The following is a 25,650-nucleotide window of genomic DNA, read 5'->3' on the forward strand; positions in this document are numbered from 1 at the left end:
AGTCGGAGTCGGAGTGGGAGTCGGAGTCAGAGTCAGAGTTTTTTTCCCTATTGGAAATCGGAGTCGGAGTCGGAGTCAGAGTCGGAGTCATTGACGAACCGACTCCGGCTCCACTCCGATCCACCTCCGACACTCCGTCTCCGACTCCGCCTCCCCTTCACCTCCGACTTGGCCCTCCGACTCCGCTTCCGATTTTATACATATTTTATAAAAATATATGTATTTTTCTATATATTAATCATTTAAATTTTATACAACTATATCTTATATAGTTAGTTAAACTCAATAATATACTAGTTAAATAATATATTTATACTATAATATATAGACTAAATTGACTAGTAAATTATAATAGTTTAGCATATGACTATATATAAATATCATAATATTACAAATTTACAATATTACTAATACTAATGTAGTTATACTAATCATATAACTATATATAGTATTAATATCACTATTAGTATAATATATAGTATTAATAATAACTAATACTAATATAACTATTAGTATAACTAATATCACTACTAGTATAACTAATACTAATACTATTAGGGTATTACTAATATTTATATATATTAATATATATATATATATATATGAAGTATAAGAGATTAGAGATTTAATATATATATATATATAATATTAAATCACTAACATACTAATAGTATGATACTATAGTATTAGTAATTATACTATAAGATATAGTAATAGACTAATAGTATATTATAGTAATAGTATATTATATATAAAATAGTAATACTATTTTTTTGAATCTTCATTTCGTATACGGTGCTTTTTTTTTAATATTCATATATAATAATATATATATCATATATTTTTTATGAATCTTCATATATATATATATATATAATTAAAAATAGATTCATAGTAATTATAATAGTATACTATACTAACTATACGGTGCCTTTTGTTTTTAATCTTCATTTCGTATATGGTGCCTTTGTTTATTGTAGTGATTAGTTGGATGTGGATATGGAATCATGGATGATGGGAGTACATGTAAAAATAGGACTTTCTTTTTATTTTTTATTTTTGAATGTATGTTAGTATGTTACTTGTTTAATTTACTTGTATTTTTTATTATAATCAAAAGTTTAATAAGTTTGGATTGTAATTTTGAGAAAATTGAAATTTGAAAGCCCACAATTTTATTTTATTTTTAAAAAGTGAGTAAAATATGAAGTTAAAAAAAATTAAAAAAAAGTCCAAAAATCTGACTCCACTCCGACAAGTCGGAGTCAGAGGCGAAGCGGATTCTCTGCATCTCGGAGTCAGAGTCAGAGTCAGAGGGCCCAACCTCCGACTCCGAAGCAGTCGGTGCTCAGCCCTAAGCTCAACTACTTTACCCATACAAAAACGAAGGGCGGCTCAACTGAGATTGAGATTTGAACAATCCTGTTCATCGTACTTTTTATTATAAATCTCTCAAAATATTATCTTGATCATGGAACATCAAATAGTTGACCCACAAATAAAATATAACAAAAGATTTCAATTATTTAATGCTATCTCATAAGATGATGTGAGAATCATGATAAAAGAGATAGTAAGTAACATTAGTGTAACAACCTAGCCATGATAAAAGAGTTTTTCTTTCTTTTCATCTCCTGTAACACCCCATATTTTAGTGTATTTTTACTGAAAGATTATTTTTATTAATTCAAAAATTTATTCTCTTATTTTAAAATTATCGGATATTTTTAAATGGTTTATTTTATGATCTTTAAATTGTGAAAAATTAATTTGTTATCTTTTCTTAATATGTATTATTGTTATGCATTTAAATTGTTCTTTATTTCAAATTAATTGATTGTTAGATTAAATTATTTTATTTTCATTGTATCATTACGATTAATTTATTTTAGTTGACTTGCTGTTTTAAAATCATTTTCGTTGTATCAGTTTTTGTGACCCAAGATGTGAAGATTGAACCTCATTTCTTTCCCTCCACTTTTCTTTTTCCTCATTTTTCTTTTCTTCTTTCTTTTTTTCTCTCCATTTTTTTTCTTCTGCCTCTCTCTCGCGCGAAGCGCTGCCTCCCTCTCTCCTCGTGTCCGAGTCGCCTTCTCCCAACCCACCACCGCCGAGCCGCCATGGCCGGCACCACCCAGCCCTTCAGCTCCCCTCCCTCTGGCGACCACCCTCTCCATTTTTAGCCTCCCTCGCGTCGTTGTTAGCCTGCACAAGCTCTTCAAAGTCGCGGCACCCTTTGAGTTCCAGTGCCGCCGTTGCACCACCTCCGGCCACCATTTCTTCACCACTTCATCCTCGACCTCCTAGCAACCCAATGCACCCATCCTTAGCTCCGATCTACCACCGGTGAAGCACATCCATCAACATTTTCATTTTGAGCATTTTTTGCCTTAAACTGCCTCTACGCCGCCGCTCACGGCAAACCACCACCACCACTAGCTTTACCGACATCCTAAATCTTACCCTATCAATTTCGGGTCTTGGTGTGTCCTCATTCAAAAGTGGGTTTTTGAGACCCACGGCCACATTGTATTTTACACTGTTTCGTTACTGAGCCGCCACTTCTTGCAGGTCCGTGATCCTTCAGAAATTATATTATAGCACTGTAAGTATTTTTCCAAAGAACTATCATGATTTAAATATATTTTTACACTAACTCATATTATTGTGATCTGGTTGGTTATGCCGGACTGAGTCTGAGGAGTTCGGAAGTCGGATGGACTGTGGACGGAGTTGTTGTGTGTTTGGTTTGCATTATGAGTTGTTGATTGTTGGTTATGGCGTTGTTCATATACATGGCATATTTGCATGCATGATCATGTTTGTAAATAAAACTGGATTTTCGTGTACATGCATTCATGTTCATGTGTTTATTGAAAATTAAGTTTTCATGTGTTGAAGGATTTTTGGGTGTGTGAATATCACGACCCCAAGCCGAGATGAGACATTATCTTAGTGGAGCTCCTCTGGTCACTCGAGAGCGGAATATACTGAGTGACGTCCCTTGGGTTGTCGTTGGGCGACAACGAGATCGGACGAGATGGTCTCGTGCCGACTCCGTGGCCCCTCAGCTGGCGGGGGCTAGAAGATGCTTGGCCACGAACGCACTTGGCGCGGAACTGGGCATCGCTCGTTGCGTAGAGGATGCTTGGCCACGAACGCACTGGGCGCGGAACTGGGCATCGCTACGAAGCCAGTACTTGCGGATGATCTCTAGGGGAGATCATGGTGCATATGGTTAATGGATTAATGGGCTGTTTTCTAGAAAAATAGCGTGTGTTGGATAAAAGGATTTTTATGTGATTCATTTTCTGGGAAAATGATGTTTTATTGATTTGGGTCATTTTCTGGGAAAATGAGGGATTATTATTTTTGGGCCAAAATGGGATTTTGGCGTGTATTGAAAAATATCCATTTTCGGGAAAAATGATATTTTTGGATCTGACGCATATTTCATCATATGCATGTATGTTAGTTACACTAATATGTTTTTATCTCGTGGTTATTTGGTTTATACTTACCTGCGGTACCGTTCTATGGTAACACAGATTTTGATGTAGAGGAGAATAAGGGTGAGCCTGATGATTCGGCTCCACCCAAGGAGTGATTGTGATCACTCGTTTTCGGTTTGAGACTTGTATTATATTTTATTTGGGATGACTGCATAACTCTTCTAATCATTTTACTTATGTTAGTTTGTATTAAAAATTCTGGTACTTAGATGACTTAATTATATTATCCGCTGTGATTTTTATTGTACACTTTTGCATGTTGCACACACTTTAGCACATTTCATTGGGACGCGTGACTCGTGTTGTCATCATTCTGACGTCACGATTCCCGTGTTTTTGTACATGGGAGTCGGGGCGTCACATCCCCTTTCCACCTACGGTCTGTGCAGTAGCATCCCCGTTTACTTACCCCATGCCATTTTGTCCTCTCCAAGTTTCGCCTCCACTCAGTGAGTAGGAGGCCATTGAATGTCACCAAGAGGGTCTCTATGTCTCTCTCTCCACCGTGAGTGTTGCCGCCCTCACACCATGTGCACATTGTCACCCCTTCACCCATGTAAAGACTGTTGTCCTTCTGTGTGCATGAAACCGCAAACCACAATGACTCCATCCCAACAATGACGTCCTCCGTGTTGTGACACCACTATTGGTAAGACCGTCTTTCTATCCCGTTTACTCTCTTCCCTTAATTCACTCTGCCTAATTTTGTACTTATGCCATGTGTCTCCTCACTATTCTCGAATTTGGTTTTTTGATATGTTTTCAATATCACAGTGCATCCCGAATGTCAAATAGACAAAGTCACTACACCCTCGAGTCTAATCGATCGCCATTTCGAGTTGAGTAAGGTACAGTCGATCTCTACTCATGCTATCACACGTAGTTGTCGTGACTGTTTTGTTTGGCGCTACTGGTAGATTTGGGTTGCATATATAGGAGGTTGGAATTCATGGGGTTTGAGTATTTTCTTGGCTTGGTTGATGTTGGAAGTCCGAGTTACTATTTTGATGTGTCGGGAGTATGAATGTAAACGTGATGCATGTTGGAATGGGATTTGAGTGAATCCAAGGAGATTAGGTTAATCTTTCTGTGAGGTAGTGTGTGGATGTTGTACTTGAACATTATAAACCAAAGGCATCGATGGACTATTTTGTTATGGGCTATTTATGGGCTCACTTTGAGCTTTAGTTGATTGGTATTGGCACGTGTATAAGTTTTTAATATGTTAATGATAACTTTTTGGATTAGGTTGTGATTCCATTACAGTCCGGGTTCTAGTTTTAGATTTTACTTTATGAAAGTCAAATGAGCAGTGTTCTTATATTAGACTTTGTCAAAAATTAATTGAGGTTGATTTTATAGAAAACCTGCATATTCTGTTATGAAAACATCCTCAGTTATTTTCTACACTAGTCTCTAGAATTTTGAAATTTGAAATTTTATCGTGACTGGTGTATAAATGAGCAACTTTTATACTCATGTTTCTTTACTGCATAAAATGTGAATATGAAGTTTGAAATATTTGATTTGATTATATGCTCAGTACTCTGTTATGATATGATACTATAACTAAAATATCTTGAAGCAAAAAATTCTATTATTCTTTGGTTACGATCCTATCACAAATTATAGTAGTAGCCTCCAGCTTTGCCATAGGTAATAGTAATGGCTTTTGGCCTAGCCACGAGTAATAGTAGTGGCCTCCGGCCCTGCCACGGGTAATAATAATGGCCTCCAACTCAGCCATGGGTGATAATAGTGGCCTCCAGTCTTGCCATGGGTAATAGTAGTGGTCTTTATTTGAGTGCAAACCATTTGGGTGACAGAGTGATCTATGTTCTGCTTGGCTATCTGCAGATTGCACAATCCAGCCATGGGGGTAAACACAACTTTTGCTTTGAGTGTATCACTTTGGTGAAAAAAGAGTGATTTACGTTCTGCTCGGTTATTCGCAGACATGCACAACCCTACCATAGGGGTAAACATGGCTTTTATTTTTGTTTTTGATGTTGTTCAGTTCCTTATGCATAAGGTCTTTTGTATATGTTATTATTGTGATGAAATGCTTTTGAAAATACCACTGCCATATTTTTTAGAATTGTCTGTTTCTGAATTGTGTAACTAACTCGTTTTTACACACTGGTATAGATCTGTTACTTACTGAGTTGTTGATAATTCACTCAGTTATCTCCATTATTTTTCAGATAACTTTGAGAATTAGCTAGGAACCAAGAATATATAGGAAGCATGATCGAGATTAGTTGAGCATAAAGGAATAAGTGCTTAAAGGTACAAGTGATTAGTCAAGAGACTTATTTAGAATATTTGTTATTTTTCTTTGAGTAGTATTTTGGGATTTGATCACTTTGAGAATATTCTTTATTATCTATGTTGGCGAAATTTTTGGATGTCTTTGTGGGAAATGTATACCATGATTAAAGGAGTTTTACACGTTATAAAGCTGCTTCTTGCGTTATTTGGATTTGTATCTTTGTTCTTGCGATGTCATCTTTAGGTGATAGGAACTAACTCTGTGACTCTCTAGGTACGGGATGTTACAATTCATGACGTTTTGCCTTGTTAATTATGTATATCAACAATTATTATTGACCTATGGTTTTGGAGAGGAAAATTACTAACAAACAATATTTTTAACTAAATTCTCTTATAGAGTGATAAGAAGCCTTGTCTTACTTAAAACAAAAATCTTTTTAGTCACTTTCTCAAGGGTGGCATCCGGAAAGAATTATTTTATTATCAAGCCGGTGAGTAGAGTAGAATATCTACATTACTTAAATGGTAAGATTTAATTGGGAAATGAGATGATCTCATCTCATCTCAAAACTTTTCATAATTTCTTTTCCAAATATCACTCAAATACAAATACTTTTAATTTCAAACCGACCCTAGATTAATACTAGCCAGTTATATAATGTAAAGAGTTCAAACAAATTGAAATCATAATTCCGAGATAAAAAATTTAAAATTATCGTAGATTCATATGCGCAAGAGTCGTGTAAATTGAAATTGCAAAGAGTTATTATATTCTTAAGTCAGTGTGTAGAGCACACCATCCATATTATCTAAATGATAAAATTTTCACACCAACCTGAGAATAAAATTTCTCAATTGCATAACTCGCTTGACTAAATCTCACGCAAGGTTCATGCAAACTTGTTTCTTCTAAAACAACACTCAAAAAGCACCCATCTTGTGCTCAACAGCCCCCAATTAAATCTCACATGAGTCTTTTCATGTGAATTTATATCTTTTAAAATAAATATGACATATTACATCAATTTACCTCTTAAACATATCTTTATTTTATAAACATTCATTAATTTTAGGATAGGTACCTGAATGTGTGTAAGGTGTAGTGGAATGAACTCTCATGCAAGCTGGTATAAATAAGGGTAGTTGGCATCGAAATGAAATAACTAAAGGAAACAGTGCGTAGCATCTTCTAGCAGAAATAAACAGCACGTAAGTGAAACGGTGCGTATTGATGGCAATAGAAATAACTACCTGGAAGTGCAGATTAGGCTCATTACGACAACGTCTCAATCTTCTTCTTAGTTTTATAAATAGTATTGTAAAGAGCAGAGTAGGTATCGAACTATCTTGTAGCAATTCTTCTGTTCTTTTAAGGAGGTTAGGATTCCTCGAAAACCCATGGCAAGAATCAATAAGAGTGGTTCTTGATTTACTTTCTGATTGTGTGAGTGAGTAAGGTTACTGTATAATTCTTCTGTGTTCCGTAGCACCTTGGTTTGGTACCTTACAAGTTGGTATTAGAGCCAGGTACAAGTTGGTATTAGAAATAACTACCTGGAAGTACAGATTAGGCTTCCAGTCAGAATGCTTAATCCTATTGACCTCAATGTTGCATTTGGATTAGCTAAGATCCAAGAGGAATATGTCTTGGCTTCACGGAAATCCACTAGATTTATGAATAATAATTTTGATAAAACACAATCTGAGGCACCTAGTGATCGTGGTCATAGGGTTGTGGGAGCAGGCAAGAGGGTGTTTCGACACAGATGGATGAAAAGAGAAAAAAAGGCTTGTGTTACCATTGTGAGGAAAAATGGAACCCAACTCATGTTTGTAAAAAGCCTAGAGTGTATTTGATTCATGGTGATGGACAAGAGGATTCTGTACTTCTAGAATCTAGTGACCAAGAAGAAGGAGTTCCAGAAAGTAGTGAAAAGAATGAAGGGGGATGGAAGTTTCAATTCATGCATTGTTTGGATGCATTAACAACAATTCTATGAAGTTGTTGGGAAAAATTGGTGATGCTTCTGTCAAGATATTGGTGGACTCTGGATCTACTCATAACTTCCTTGACCCTCTTGTTGTTAAGGTAGCTAACTTAAAAGTTGATGCCAGTACGAGACTGCAGGTTCGAGTTGCTGATGGCAATGCCCTTTTCAGTCAAGGAAAGTGTGATGAATCACTTAAAATTCAAGGTTCTAAGTTTCTCATTCCATTTCATGTTCTTGAATTAGGAGGTTGTGATGTGGTTCTTGGAGTTCAGTGGCTTAAAACTTTGGGCCCCATTATTTGGAATTTTTCAACAATGACAATGACTTTTTTTGAGGGGCAGTCTGAAATGAAACTTACTGGGGTATTGGATGCTCAATTGAAGATGTGCCAAGGGATAGGGTGTTTTAAATCTTCTTTAATTAACCAACAAGGGTGGTTTTTACAATTGTTGGCACATGAATCTAACCAAGAAGAGAACTCTTGTCTGGAAGAAGTTGCTGCAGTAGTAGATGAATTTGCAGATGTGTTTGCTGAGCCAGTTGGTTTACCACCAAAGAGAACTTTTGATCATCAAATTCTCTTGCAAGATAGTACTACACCTATCTCAGTGAGGCCTTATAGGTATCCCCATTACCAGAAAACTGAAATAGAACACATTGTCAAGGAATTGCTCAAACCTGGGGTAGTGAGGCCTAGTCAAAGTCCTTTTTCTTCACCTATTCTCTTGGTGAAAAAGGCAGATGAATCATGGAGAATGTGCATTGATTACCGTGCACTTAATCAAGTAACCATCAAGGACGAGTTTCCAATACTTGTCATTGATGAACTTCTTGATGAATTGTTTGGAGCAAATATGTTTTCAAAGCTGGATCTTAGATTTGGGTACCACCAGATTCGAGTCAAGGAGAGGGACATTCAAAAAATAGCTTTCCGAACTCATGAATGCCATTATGAGTTTTTAGTAATGCCTTTTGGCCTTACTAATGCACCTGCAACTTTCCAAGGTTTAATGAATGACATATTTAAACCTTTTCTAAGAAAGTTTGTTTTGGTTTTTTTTTATGATATTCTTATGTACAGTTCTTCATTGGCTGATCATTTGGAGCATTTAAGTGTGGTGTTAGGGGTTTTAAGGCAGCATACCTTATTTGCCAAGAGGTCTAAGTGTAAGTTTGGCTTACAAGAAGTTGATTACTTAAGCCACTTAATTTCTGCAAGAGGGGTGAGAGAAGACCTTTCTAAATTGACAGCTATGCTTGATTGGCCCATACCTGGTTCCTTAAAAGCTTTGAAAGGCTTCCTGGGTCTTATTGGGTATTATAGGCAGTTCATAAGGAACTATGGCACCATTGCAGCACCTTTAACAGACTTGCTTAAGAAAAATGCATTCTACTGGTCAGAGCCTGCAACTCAAGCATTTCAGAAATTGAAGGAGGCAGTGACTGAGCCTCCTGTTTTGAGGCTACCTGACTTTACAAAGGACTTCACAATTGAATGTGATGCCTCAGGCATTGGTCTTGGAGCAGTCCTTATGCAAGAAGGACAACCTATTGCTTTTTATAGCAAAGGTTTAAAAGGAAAGGCATTGCTGCTCTCCACATATGAGAAGGAGCTTTTAGCTCTTGTTTCTGCAGTCTCTAAGTGGAGGCCTTATCTGTTAGGGAAATCTTTTAAGGTTAAAACATATCAACAAGCCTTAAAACATCTCCTTGAGCAAAGAGTTTGTACTGAATTCCAACAGAAATGGTTATCTAAGTTGCTGGGATACGACTTTACCATTGAATACAAAAGAGGCAAAGAAAATGTAGTTGCTGATGGGTTGTCAAGGAAGAATGAAGAGGACTGTGTTGTGCTAGCTTTAATCACTTTTCCTACTCCTTTATGGATTCAAGAATTAAAAGATAGTTATAAACTATCCAATGAGTCAGAGGAGATTGTAACAAAACTCAAATCTGGGCTGTTGGGCCCTAAAAATTATAGTTTGCAACAAGGCTTATTATTGAAGAAGGGAAGGCTGGTACTAGTTCCTAACTCTCCATTCAAGCTGAAGATTCTTGATTATCTTCATAACAATCCTCAAGCTGGGCATGTGGGCTATAAGAAGACTCTCCAGAGGCTAGAAGAGAGTTCTATTGGCACGGGATGAGGGCTGATATTCGAACCTTAGTAAGGGAATGTGTCATTTGTCAGACTACTAAACATGAAACAGTGAAGCCTGCAGGTCTTTTACAACCATTATCAATTCCTCACTCTCCTTGGTTAGATATAGCCATGGATTTTGTTGAAGGCCTCCCTCATTCCAATGGGTTTTCTGTTATTCTGTCTGCGATTGATAGATTAACCAAATTTGCTCATTTTTTTCCCTTATCCCATCCATTTACAGTAGCTAAAGTGACTCAGATTTTCTTATCAGGGGTGTTCAAACTTCATGGAATGCCTAAATCTATTGTGTCTGACAGAGATCCACTATTCATGAGTTCATTTTGGCGGGAAATGTTTAATCTACAAGGGGTCTTACTTCATTATAGCTCAGCCTATCACTCACAATTTGATGGGCAAACTGAGAACTTAAACAAGAATGTCGAAGGGTACTTGAGATGCTATGTTAGTGACAAGCCCAAGGAGTGGAGTAATTGGTTGTCTATGGCAGAATGGTGCTACAATACAACACCACATTCTTCAATTGGGATGTCTCCCTTTGAAGCACTTTATGGGTATGCTCCTCCTAAGTAGCTGACCTATGTGCCTGGAACAACTTCTAATGCAGCTGTAGATCAGCAATTGAGATCCAGAGATGAGCTTTTATCATTGTTGAAAGGAAATGTACAGAAAGCTCAGCATAGAATGAAGTTCTTTGCTGATGCCAAGAGAATTGAGAGGGAATTTCAGATAGGGGATTGGGTTTTCTTAAGGCTTCAACCCTATAGGCAAAAGACAGTGGCTTTAAGGCACAATTTAAAGTTGTCTCCAAGATTTGTTGGTCCATTCCAGGTGCTGGAAAGAATTGGTTTTGTGGCATACAAATTGGATTTGCCTAACTCCTCTAGGATTCGTCCTGTTTTCCATGTTTCTTGCCTCAAAAAGAAACTAGGTCAGGGTGTTTCACCTCTGCCAGTCCTTCCTCCTGTTGATGTCCAAGGAAGAGTATAGCCTGAGCCTGAAGTAATCCTTGAGAGAAGGATGAAAAAGGTAGGGAATCAAGCTACAACTGAGGTGTTAGTCAAGTGGGTTGGTGCTCCAATTGAAGACAATTCTTGGGAAGTTTTGTGGAAGCTGAGGAACTTATATCCACACCTTGTGGACAAGGTCCTTTGAGAAGGAGGGAAATGTTAGGACCTCGTGGACTAGGTCCTTGAAGAGGTGGAGAATGTAAGGTGTAGTGGAATGAACTCTCATGCAAGCTAGTATAAATAAGGGCAGTTGTCATCGAAATGAAATAACTGAAGGAAACGGTGCGTAGCATCTTCTAGCAAAAATAAACAACACTTTAGTGAAATGGTGCATATTGATGGCAACAGAAATAACTACTTGGAAGTGCAGATTAGGCTCATTACGATGACATCTCAATCTTCTTCTTAGTTCTATAAATAGCATTGTAAATAGCAGAGTAGGTATCGAACTATCTTGTAGAAATTCTTTTGTTCTTGTAAGGAGGTTAGGGTTCCTCGAAAACCCTTGGCAAGAATCAATAAGAGTGGTTCTTGATTTACTTTCTGATTGCGTGAGTGAGTAAGGTTACTGTATAATTCTTCTGTGTTCTGTAGCACCTTGGTTTGGTACCTTACAATGTGAAAGTAAGGTTGGGACTTTTATCCCAAACCATCCCATGCACTTAGGAGGAAAACTATTTAAATAACAAAAACCATATATAGATGGGACAAGTTTATAAATCTAATCTCTAATGTTTAAATTGGGAGGAAAATTAACAACATTTATGATTTTCAATGTCAATTTTCTGAAATTTATTAAATGATAGTATTGTACGCGTATTTATATCTTTCTCACATCCTGTGCTCTAAAATTGAAATAAAAATTCAAGAAAATTTGGATTCTACCACAAGATAAGAACCTTTTGCTAAGAGCTAGATCAGTGAGATTGGGAAACTGAGTCAAGTCGCTGTCTAATAACCCCTAGCTAGATGTTCGAAGACTGAAAACATGCATGCATGACGATCAACTAGAAATGAGGTTATATTGATCTATGAAAGAGACTTTGATTAGGAGTTAATTAATTGAGGGGAGGAAGATTTTTCAAGCAATTAAGAGCCATGTCAGAGATTGAAAACTTGATCAAGATGCAGACCATATTGCAAGTTGCAACTCATGTGGAAATCAGAAAAACAAGCACGTACGATCGGGTGCAATCCGGCCATTCAATGTAGCTGAAATACTACAAATTCAAGAACAAAAGTCCTAGTCCTAGCTAGACAGAGAATTGGATTACGCATGCCGGTTTGTGAGGTCGAATTTTAGGGTTGAAACTCGTTCATGATTGATATTTGTCAAAAGAGGAAAGCCACAATACGGTCCTGCATGCCTTGGCTTTTCATGAATGGCAATTGACATATATGATTGTCGATCGTTGGATTCTACATATAACTAGGGTTGCAAACGAACAGAGCTACTCGTGAATAGCTTGAGCTCGACTCGTATAAACTCGATTTGGATTCGGTTCATTTCATAAATAAGTTGTTCGCGATCACTAATTATATTGGTTCAAATATTAAACGAGCTAAACTCGTGTAATCTCGACTCGACTCGGTGTAGGCTCGTGAACAAAATTCGTATAAACTCGACTCAATTCGTTATGGGCTCGTCAGTTGTCACAATACTCATAATATTTCTATATATATATTTTTAAATATATTATTTTATTGTATATATTTTTTGTGTTATATGTATTATTTTTTAGATGGATAAATGGTTAATAGGCATAAATCCAAGTTGTGACTTAAATTGGTTGATAGCATGATTTATGCTTAATTTTATAATTTGTGATTTAATTGGGTAATATTTCTTCACATGCACAACACATCTTTAATATTTTATTCTTCCTTTTTATTTTTTGGTTTTACTCTTTCCTATAGGCTAATACTAGTAAGGGCTGCCTAGTTGACTAATTTTATTATATTTCAAATTTTTAATTATAAACAGACAGAAATTTAAAATATTTTTAGAATTTTTTTCCTGTTTACAACACATATTATACACACGATCTGCATATTGTTTATAATTATAATACAAAAATTTACAAGAACCAAGTCACAACTATGTACAAATATTTTTAAAGTATAGATTACATGAGTGATAATTCTGAAAAGAGATATTGAAACCATTCAACTTATTGTCTCGGGAACGTCGTTAACAGAGAGTATATTCAACTTGTTTTGGTAAATTGGCCATATTCATTATCAATGTGCCCAAAAGGATCATTCATTTTTTAGTTGAAATTTGAGCAAATAGTATTAGTATAATAGTATTAGTATAGTGATTATACTAATACTATAATATAGTTATACTATTTTTTTTTAAGAAAGAGTGGGCAATCACCTGTTCAATAGTGACGCCCTCCCAAATTTATTAATAAAACCCTCACTTATAGCAGAGGAAAACCTCGGAGACAAAAACAAAGCATTTGAAAAAAATCTCAAGGAACCTAAGCCCGAAAAATCTCTAAACAAGCCTATGAATATAATGAGTAACACATCAATCGAAAACAAAAACAAAGCCAAGATTAACAACATCTTAAAGAAGGAAGCCCCAATAAATCAAATGGTAACAAACCTTAAGGACTCGAGGCAATAAAGAAGTATTTGTGTAGACCAAACTAGCACCATTGGTACCATATTTGGCTAACCAATCCGTCACTTTATTTCCTTCACGTAGAACATGTTGAAATCGACAATTAATAGAATTAGCCAGACCAACAATCTCTTCCCAATAATCTCTAGGTGCCAAACCCCACATCGTCCCTATGCCACCAAGAAATCATCACCATAGAGTCAACCTCAACAACCACATTAGAAAGCTAAAGGGACATGCACAACTACAGGCCATTAAGAAGTGCAAGGAGTTCTACTTTATTATTAGAACCAAAACCAATTGGGAGGCGAACGCTCTCACAAGCCGTCCTGTATCATTGTGAATAACACCACCAGTATCACTAGGACCCGGGTTACCAAGATTGCTACCATCCGTATTCAATTTAAACCACCCTGAAGGAGGTTTATGCCATTGGACTACCTTACACCGCCTCTATTTTGAAGGAGTGGGATTGATCCGTAAGGTCTCAAGGATCATGCCATCAAAACGGGATGAACTGTAAGAAGTATCAATTGACTGACCAAGGGAACCAATCCATATAGAAATAGATTTGAAAACCGCTTCATGCGATTCAAAGATGCCCTCCATTCGCACAAGACATCTTCTCCTCCAAAGTCTCTAATTAACAATGACATGCATAAGGCCAATTATAACACCTACCTGAGAAAAGGACTTAGTGCCCTGGAACCAAGAGGAGACTTGGTGTTTCCAATTGCTACCAAGTGGAAGCCCAAAGAAGTTGCAAAAAAATGACCAGATTTTTTTAGAGAAATCTCCCTCAAAGAGAACATGGTTAATGTCTTCATAATGTCCTGTAGGACAACACTCATATTTAGAAACAATAGGAATGCCAATATGACGCAGCATATCATCCACACTCAAAGCCCTGTTCCAACCCTTCCAAAACTGAATAGACACTTTTAAGGGAAGCCTTTTATGCCACATCCAAGAATGCCAATCAAGAAAGGAGCCCTTGACTCTAATACAGTGCCATGCAGATTTAGTGGAAAAATACCTGTCTCAGTATGGGTCCAGACAAGAACATCCCTACCTGAATTAGGACCAGATAAAGAGACTAGAATATCATCAACATTCTCCAAGCCAACCAAGTTCTCTAGCAAATTCATAGTTATACTAAATTAAAATTACTATAGCAAATACTAATATATAGTTATGCTAATCACTATAACTAATACTAATATTTATACTAATCCTGATACTAATATAGACTATAGTCTATAGCTATAACTTATAGCTATACTAAATCACTATAACTATATATAGTATTAATATCACTATTAGTATATTATATAGTATTAATAATAACTAATAGTAATATGTATAACTAATACTAATATACCTATTAGTATAATTAATACTAATATGGTTATACTAATCACTACAACTATATATAGTATTAATATCGCTATAGTATTATTGATAATATTATATTATCACTAATATATAGTAATAGTACTATACCAATAGTATTACTATATACTAATACTATTAGTGTAATACTAAGATATTAGAGATTGTGAGTTCTGCCTAAGCACATAATGAGATTCTCCTTTTATAGCACAAGGAGTTCATGTTTACAATTATTAAAGTAAAACAGTAAAAGTAGATCCGTGAGTGAACAGTGAGAATTGTTTAAGCACGGGCACAGGTATCATCATTATGTCTTCCAGCTATCTTTGATAATCAGTTGGATATTGATAACAATGATAAAGAAGAACTATTTCAACTTCTAGAAATAGCTTCATCTTTATCATCTGATAACCCTGAGTTCAGTTCTAGTGATTCAGAATATTATTCTAAAACTGAATCTCTTGATTCTACTGGTCCAAAACTTGGTTGCAATTATTCGCAGGCCCCTGAGATGTGAAGGTCGGTGTTGTCTTAGGACAAAATATCTAGAATGGATAGATCTAATTTAACAATTAGTTCCAGGTCGACTATGTCGCCAGACATAGTTAATGAGGAAGACTGCTCTTTTGAAGAGACAAATCCAAATGTGCTGGAATCCTGGAAGATTCCAAAACTCAAAATCAATTCTATTTATCAAACCTCTTAGGTTCAAAATACTTTAAATACTGCTTTCAATGTTCGAACTATCGAACAAACTTATGCTCTTTCAAAATCTCAAGAAAAATATTATCTTTTCAACAAAGATAAGATAACTGAATTTTTGAAAGAAGGTTACAAATATTTACATGTTGGATATGTCCAGATTGCTGCCAAACCTTTAACTAGGAAATGCATCAATGCATCTGTTTTATTCTGTTTAAGAGATGCCAGATTCAACCAATTTAAAACAAGTATTCTTGGAATGATCCAATCCTCTCTTACAAATGGACCAGTTCATTTCAATTGTTTTCCTGATTTAACTCTTTCACTGGATGATAAACATATTTTAAATGCTTTAACTTTAAATATTTTAACTTCCGGTTATGATATCAGTGAAGGTAGTAAAAGGAGAACCTCATTCTGTGCTTAGGGAGAACTCACCTCCGCGAGGATCATAACTCTTTCTTATTCTCCCTATCCCAAGTCTCTTAATTTGTAAGTGCAAATCTGCACTACCCTAATCCTGTACATTTTAAGCTTTGTAATTTTAATAAAGATATGTTTATTTGAATTAATTTTGCATATACATTCATGCATTTGGCTGGTTTTACCGCTTAATTATTTGTGCTGCATAATTTAATTATTATGCAATTACTCTGATCATTTCTTATCTTCTCTTCTTCTTCAGTCTTCTCTGTCATTTCCGCTGTTTTTGAATTTAATTATTGTGCAATTACTCTGATCATTTCTTATCTTCTCTTCTTCTTCAGTCTTCTCTATCATTTCCACTGTTTTTGGATAAATCAGAACAAACATCAGTAATTAAACGTTCGTTAAAATCATCAATTTTTGAAATGAGTAAAGGAGAGGATATTTGTTCAGAAATCTTTTTGTATTTGATTTCTTGTTGTAGGAAATTCAAATATTTTTCTTTGGGAAGAATTTAAGATTTCAAGCTTTTATCCTGATCAATCTCAAAATGAGAAGCAACTTTTGACCAAAATGATCGGTAGTAATTCCATCTTTTTTAGTCAAAAATGGGTATAAAGAAGAAATGAAAGGAATTCCTAAAATCACTTTGTCAGACATGTTTCTGACTAAAATAGAAGGAATTTTAAAACAAATGTTGTCTTGGCAAACATGAGCGTTGTTGAGCTCATAATTGATCTTCATTTGAGATCCATTTGCAAACAATCTTTTAGTGGATTTTTCAAATTATTTGCTAGGAATTAATCCCTTTTGAATACAATTCAAGTCTGATCCGGAATCAATCATAGCAACTATAGAAAACTGGAAATCTCGGGAAACAGCAATAGTAACTCGAGAAAACCATTTAGGAGGAATACTATTGCGGATTAAGCATATCTGGTTGTCAGCAATCAGTTCATGTTGTCTTGAACCAGAATCATTTGTTTGCTCATTGTCAGAAGGGATATATTGATCAAGTTGTTTATCAATTTTAAACTCCAAAAATTCTTGTTTTAAAATCTCATTTTCAGATTTAAGATTGTTAATCTCAGATCTGAGTTCAACGATTTCTTTTTTAATAAGATTTATTTCGTGTTGTAAATCAGAGGTAGATATTTCCTTGAGTTTTTTTCTTTTGAAATTTCTCAAAGGTTTCTTGAAAACTAATCATTTGCTTAGAAGGTTCTGGATCTTGGCGAACCATTGTCTTCTTGAGTTTTAGAAGATATTCTTCTTTAAGCTCAAGATTCGTAATTTGGAAAATCAAGGTTAGCAAAAGATTTTCTTGTTCCTCAGCCTTAGATAAAACATTGATTGTTTTCCTTTTAAGAAGACTATTCAAAGTCTCTTTTGAAATTTGTCGCCTTATGCCGAAAGTAGAAGCCTACGAAGACCGCTGAAGACATTAAGACGACTATCATGTTATTTTGTCATCTTATGCCGAAAGCAGCAGCCCGCAAAGACAGTTGGAAGACATAATGATGATACTTGTGCCCGTGCTTAAACAGTTCCCACTATTCACTTACGGATCTACTTTTACTGTTGTACTTTAATAATTGTAAACAGGAACTCCTTGTGCTATAAAAGGAGAACCTCATTCTGTGCTTAGGTAGAACTCACATCCCCGAAAATCGGAACTCTTTCTTATTCTCCCTATCCTGAGTCTCATAATTTGTAAGCGCAAATCTGCACTACCCTAATCCTGTACATTTTAAGCTTTGTAATTTTAATAAAACTTATATGTTTATTTCAATTAATTTTGCATATACATTCATGCATTTGGCTGGTTTTACCGCCTAATTATTTGTGCTACATAATTTAATTATTGTGCAATTACTCTGATCAAAGTAGCAAAAGCATATTCTTTTATTTGATTTTGTTGAAAATTATTATGTTTCTTACAATACTTTAAATGTTGTTAAAACTAATTTTGTCAAGGAAGAAGGAAAGATGGTGGTTCAAGCTAGCCATCCACCTTTAGAGACAGTACTGATTCCTTATAAAGGAACTGAAGTACCTGCTACTCCTTTCAAAATCCCTGAGTCTGTTTCCAGAGATCCTGAGAAGGACAAGATTCTAAAAGAAACAAAAAAGGTTATTTCTCAAAATAAGTTTATGAATCTTGCTCTTCATACGATCGGACAACAGCTTGATCGGATTGAAAAAAAGGTTGAGAAACCTATTTTTACTTCTAATCCTGTTTTCAAAATTGAAGATCCTTTGGTTCTCCCCAAAGATCAGCCAAAGAAAAATTTGAAAACTTCTGAAAAACCTTTGATTATCTTACCATCAACTAGGCCAAAAATTGAGTTTAAAACCTCCCAGGCCAAGACCATTGATAAGATTGATCAAATGACTGGTGATCTAAAGAAAGAACAACCTTCTACCAGTACTCTAACAAAGATAAATCAGAAAATCTTTGTGTTAAAATCAAAACAATATCAAGTTGTCTGATATTATTGTTAATATAAGCATTTACAGCAAGTGACATTTTATTCATGGTATTGATTATTTCTTGTTCAGATAATCCATCAATATTCCATTCGTAAACTTTGTCATCAGAGTAAGAAGATTGATTTTTAAAAACTTTTTCTTCAAACTGTAAATTAGAAGGAATAGGCTTGGAATACCAGTTCTTTGTTAGACTCATTGGTTTGGGTCATTTTGAAGAAAATCTGACAATTTCAGGTTTTAAATTAAAATCTTGAAAATTATTTTCAAGCAAATCAATATCATTTTCCTCAGAGGAATGATCGTTAGATGACTTTTTTGTGGTTTCTATAAGAACTGCTTCTACTTCGTTACTTGTTAGAGTACTGGTAGAAGGTTGTTCTTTCTTAAAATCAGAAATCATTTGATCAATCTTATCAATGGTCTTGGTGTGTGAGGTTTTAAACTCGATTTTTGGCCTAGTTGATGGTAAGATAATCAATGGTTTTTCAGAAGTTTTCAAATTTTTCTTTGGCTAATCTTTGGGGAGAACCAAAGGATCTTCAATTTTGAAAACAGTTGGATATATATATATATATATATTAAATCACTAACATACTAATAGTATGATATGATACTATAGTATTAATAATTATACTATAAGATATAGTAATAGACTAATAGTACATTATAGTAATAGTACATTATATATAAATTTGGCCATAATGGTGTGGATTAGTAAGAGTATAATTATTATTAGTAATATTCATATATATTAAAATATATCATAGATTCATAGCATACTATATAAATATCATAGTATAATATACTATATAGTTTAATACCCTTAAATATATATATATATATATAAATATATATATATATATTTAATCTTCATTTCGTATACCGCGCTATTTTTTTTAATATTCATATATATATATATATATATCATATGTCATATACATACATTTTTTTTAAAGATTTTATTTTGTTATAACAATTTCATGGGCAGTTGATATATTAATTTAGAAAAACATTTATCAAAGTACAGTGTAATAGTTAGGTTGGAAATTATTTTTAACACCTATGTATTTTTCTCATAAAAAAAAAACAAAAAACAAAAACAAAAACAAAAACCCAAATTCTCACATGAAAAATCGAGTCCCTAACATAAGCCCACATTTTTTTCTTCAAAACACTCTCTTGCCTAACCTTCCAGAGTCTTCCTCTCCATTCTCTCTCTTTTATCATTTTCTCTCCTCTGTGTTGTAGCCTCACCATTAGCCTACTAATTGTTACTTCTTCTCTCGACTGAATCAACTCCAAGAAGACCTCGCGGTGTTGCCTCTCCTCACTTCATCTCTTTTATTTATCTTTGTCTCTTTCTCTCTCTGTGCCTATAACAGAAGCGTTGGTCTATATTTTTTTAAAAAATGGTTTTATTTCTTTGATTTTTCTGTTTTCTTTGTGTTTTCTACATACAGATCGGAGTTGATTTAAATTTCTTTTGAAGTTGGTCTCTCCATGTTTTTTTTTTCATTTTCGTTAGCCTATAGCTTTTTTTTTTAAATGGTTTTATTTCTTTGTTTCTCCCATTGTGTTTGTGTTTTATACATACAGAATGGAGCGGATATAATTTTTTTTTGAAGTTGGTCTATCTCTCAAATATTTTCTCTATAGATCTAAATAGATCTTCATATATTTGAAGACATTGTGTTGAGATCTGAGTAGTGGAATTTTTTTATATTTCCCTACATATCTACAAATCTTCAGATTGGAGTCGATGTTCATTTTTTTCTCATATACTTTTTTATCTTAAATCTTTTTCTTCCTACAGATCTGACTCAATGCATATTTTTTTAGGTCAGTTTATTTATGATTTTGCTTGAGTTTGAGCGAGTAGCTCGAGCTCGTATTAGCTCGTTTATTTTGGTATTCTAGTTCAAGTCGAGCTTGATCTAATATATGTTAGGAGAGCCAAGTTCAATCAGAAATTTCTTATACTTTTCGAGCTCGAGTCGAGTTTGAGCAGATATACATGCTAATCGAGCTCGCGATCCCTAGTTCAAACTTGACTAGACTCAATTCGTTTGCAGCTCTCGGTATTACCACTACAAGAGATATGGTTTTTTGAGACAAAAAATTTTATCTCAAAAAATTCCAATTTCGTCCCAAAATAGTTTAAGAGATGAAAATTTTTTGTCTCTATTTTGTCTTTTAAAGACCGTCTCAAAAGGTTTTTGAAGACAAAATTCACTTTTCATCTCAAAAAATCACTTTTAAGGACGAAATTTGGCAGAACTAGTCGAAATTGTTTGAACGGATGTTTTTTTTTTAGACAAACCAATTTCGTCTCAAAAAACTGTTCGAATGGAATATTTATTAGTTCGAACCGACCTGTCCTTTCGAACAAATTAAAATTTTGATTTGAATAAATAACCATATTTGATCCTGTTCGAACGAACGGAGTATTCAAACCAGTAAATTTTGTTCGAATGACTTTTGCTCGAATATAAATTATATCTGTTCGAACAGATATTTTATTTTATTAAATTATGTCCATTCGAATGGTGTTTTGAAAAATAATGTTGTACGAAGAAATATTTTATTGTTCATATGTCCGTATGGACTGTATTTCTCGTTTGTTGTTCGAATTGGTTATTTTTTATTCAAATGTGTCTATTTTTGTTCGAATGGATTTATAAATGGTAATTTACCGTTCAAACTGATTATTTACCGTTCGAACGATATTAATCATACAAAATAGAATTTAATTAATTAAAAATACCATATTAGTATTACGTAAATTGTAATTCAAATATCAATTGTTCAAATGTTTTGGAACATAATAATAGAAAAGATAATGAAAGAAAAAATAAATTTTAAGAATGTGGTGGTGGTATAGAGTTTTGGGACGTAATTGACCACTGTTGTTCAAGCACAGCTTTTTGTACCTTCGTCCCTAGTTTCCTATGCCTGTTTTCTTCTAATCTCACCTCAAGATCCGCTGTTTGATCTAATCGGGTCAGCAACTCTTTTTCCTTGGACCTCAATCATATATATCTCAAGTGTTGCTTCCTCCAATTCTTTAGTGTTGTCGTCATTCGATCTGGCTCAAGAAGAAGATGATGATGTTGAGGATGGCTTCACGTAACGTCCTAAGCCTCTCAAATATCCAGAACATGATCCAAGAACTTAAGAAAGGATCTGAGCATCGTTGACAGATGATGCATCAGATGGATCCGCATCAATTTCCTTAAGAGATATCATCTTGTCCTATAAAAACAAAAATATTAAAGTTAGTATAAGTAACAAAAATATTATGTGACTATGAAATTAAAAAAATTTAAACTTACATAATTTGCCTCTGCTTCGGGATTGGTCCAAATACCATCATGATTTTTATGTGCTTTAGCATATAATTGGATCAGATCATAGTTAGCAGAACTTTCTTCTTTCTGCAAAAGGAAAATCTATATTAGAACTTAAATTAGAAAATTATATTATATGTTAATATTTAACGGGAACTAAAATAACTTACCATTTTGTTAGACAAACGATGAAAGGATCGAGAATCCGCATGATGGTATATCGCTAAATTTGATCTATTTGTTTTGTTCACAATAGTTCGTTGCTAAAAAAAATATTAGTCTATATGTTTAATACATCTATCATATACTATTAAAAAAAGATAATAGCGAAATTACCTGATAAGCAGGATCTTCAAACATATCACAAACCTTCTCTCATTCGTTTGATGTCATTGCTTGGAATGGATTTTCGCACGCCTCTATTATAGTACTGAACTTCTTATAGTTTGCATAGCATCGACCTTTGTACATCTAGAACGCATTCGACATCAGTTCCTCAATCGTTTATCGATCCTCTCGTCAGCCAAAATTAAAGTCAAATTCATCATTTAAAAAATTATAAACAATTAGTATAAATACAAAGTAAATCCTAAAGTAACATGTTATATACTTAGTTGCTTAAGATGTAGCTTATTACCGAGCAATGCTTTTTGATGTGGTCTTTCACATTTTGGAGAACTTTAGACCAAGAGGATGTAGCAATCAGTGCATACGTCCGAGTAAGCATACCAACATAAGAAGCAAGACACGCTGTCGAATTTTCGGAGCCACCAGTGTGAACATCAGGAATATCAACTTTAATTTTACCCACTTTCCTTACTTTCTCTATGCATACACCCCTTGTAGTGCCTCTACCTCGGTGCTAGCTTACAATAGCTATATATACAATAATTAAAGCATGTATTTTAATTATTTTATTTTATTTTATAGATATATTACTTAAATTGAGCATAAAATGTGGTATTTAATTTGATAAAATACCTTGTTCTAGGTCTGGTAATGTTGGCTCTCTATTCATGACAGGTGAACCGCACGGGAAGTCAGTAATGGATGGGGATGTCACACGTGTTGCTTTGCATTTGAGAGGCATATCTATTTAAAATTATAACAAATTATTATTCAAATAAACATTACGGATATTTATAAGAATAATATTTACAAAAATTCATGTTTGAAATTCATTCACTATCTGTTTTGCTAGAGTAGTCGCCCTCATCCTCACTAGACACTTGAGTTGATTCATCTTTTTCCGATATTTCTCCCTCAATTAGTTTGGGTTGAACATCTTCTCTACGCAATGAGACCATATCATATGGGTTTAGATCAACAAATAGATTGATATCTACTTCGTTTTCTTGATATGCTTTTTCATTTGCTGGACTATCAACTTCTTCATATAGTTCATCTGCATCTGAAATGTAATCATATACATTTTTTGGTGCAAACTTCTCCACTACCCGCCATGAGTCTCTGTATTCCGAATCATCTAAATGAAAAACTTGATTCGCTTGGCAGGTGAGAACGAATAGATCGTCCTCATACCATGTGCGAGATGTATTGATACTCACAAAATAATCATTATTACGTACTCCCAATCTAGAATTTGAGACATCTCACCAATTACATTTAAACAACAAAAAATCTAAAGATTAGAAATATTATCTCAAATTTAAGCAATCCAAACAAAATATGAATCCACAATACCTACTTAAGCATAAAACACATTATGAGAAAATCCTAAATCATGTGCAATAAACAAACATTAATGAAATTCAAAATAAATAAAATAAGCAATAAAATAAGTAATAGCTCTATAAACCTCTCCCCTCTTTCTCTCAAGAATCTCTTCTCTCTCACTAAGTCTGTTCCTTTCTCTCTCCATAGCACTCTCTCACACACAAAAAATCCCCTGCCTTGCTCTGCCTCTAAAGAAATCCAACTTCATTGTAAAAATGAACTGGAGATTTAGGTATTTGAATCTGTGAAGTCTCGTTTGAACTGGACATTTACGCATTCGAACACAAAAATTTTAAATAGGCGCCAAATTCGCCGCGACTTAATTCACTTTCGAACGTATAATATTGTCGTTTGAACTAACAAATCAAAATATTCCTTGTCATATTCTTTAAATGTAGAGAAGATCAAATGGTATTTTTGTTACACAATTCTACCAGTGTGTTCGAATGAGGAATTTTCACGTTCGAATAATCTAACATTGAGAGTATTTGGAGCTAAGTTTTTTTCCAAATACATTTCACGAGATAAATCCGTTCGAATGGGATGTTATTGGGTTTGAACTAATAATAGTATTATTATACTTATAAGTAATTTCCTACAATTTTAATAATCTATTGTATAAAATATTTTAATATTGTATAGTATATAATATATAATACATATACACTGTAGCAACTACTTTATATTATAATTGATAATATATAATAAACTTTTGGTCTAATAGTTAATATAGTTGTATAGTACTTAATAATATATAGTACTTATAACATAGTTAGTATTATATTATTATATAACTTATATGAGTATAATTATCATAACTTATTAATATATATATAGTAACACATATAGCTACTTCTAATTTTGCACTATATGTTATATAAATTGTTACCTTGTTATATAAAATATATTAAGTATAGTTATCATAACTTATAATAGTAACTAGTAATTGTAGTTAATGTTATATATTAATTGTATTAACTGATAATAGCTATTGCTATATAGTAACTATATATAATACTTACACTATAGTAGCTATATAGCTAATAAGTACTATATATAAATTAATTATATTAACTTGTATAGTTATCATAACTTATAATAGCTATAGCTATATAGTAACTATATAATACTTATACTATAGTAGCTTTATAACTAATAAGTACTATATATATATTAATTATATTAACTTGTATAGTTATCATAACTTATAATAGCTATAGCTATATAGTAACCATATAATACTTGCATTATAGTAGCTATATAACTAATAAGTACTATATATATATATATATTAATTATATTAACTTGTATAGTTATCATAACTTATAATAGTTATAACTATATAGTAACTATATATAATACTTACATTATAGTAGCTATATAACTAATAAGTACTATATATAGTACTTATTAATTTATATTAATTATATTAAGTACTTGTATACTACTTATCATAACTTATAATAGTAACATATATCTATAGTTACTGTTATAATATTATAGAACGTATATGAGTATAGTTATTATAACTTATAATACCAATAGCTATATAGTCTATATATAATACTTAAACTATAGTAGCTATATAACTAATCAGTACCATATATATAACTTATTAATATATATTAATTATATTAACTACAGTTATCATAAATATATATAGTAGTTATATAATTAAACTATTGTAATTATAATAAGTACTTAGTATGTTATAGGTAATAGAATAAATATATTTACAAATAATATACTAAATATATTTAAAAAAAGTATTATAATACTATTATTAGTTTTATTTTTATACTTTTGTACTTTGTAATATTAGTATTATTATATATTACTATTATTAATATAATTAGAAATATATCAGTATAATAACCCTTCGAACATACATTTATCCCTTTCGAACGAGACGCCACGGTCATTAAATATCCAGTTCGAATACAATGAAACAAATCACTCTAGTTCGAACCAGC

This window comes from Juglans microcarpa x Juglans regia, chromosome 8D (genome assembly GCF_004785595.1).
Source record: "Juglans microcarpa x Juglans regia isolate MS1-56 chromosome 8D, Jm3101_v1.0, whole genome shotgun sequence".
Classification (NCBI taxonomy): domain Eukaryota; kingdom Viridiplantae; phylum Streptophyta; class Magnoliopsida; order Fagales; family Juglandaceae; genus Juglans; species Juglans microcarpa x Juglans regia.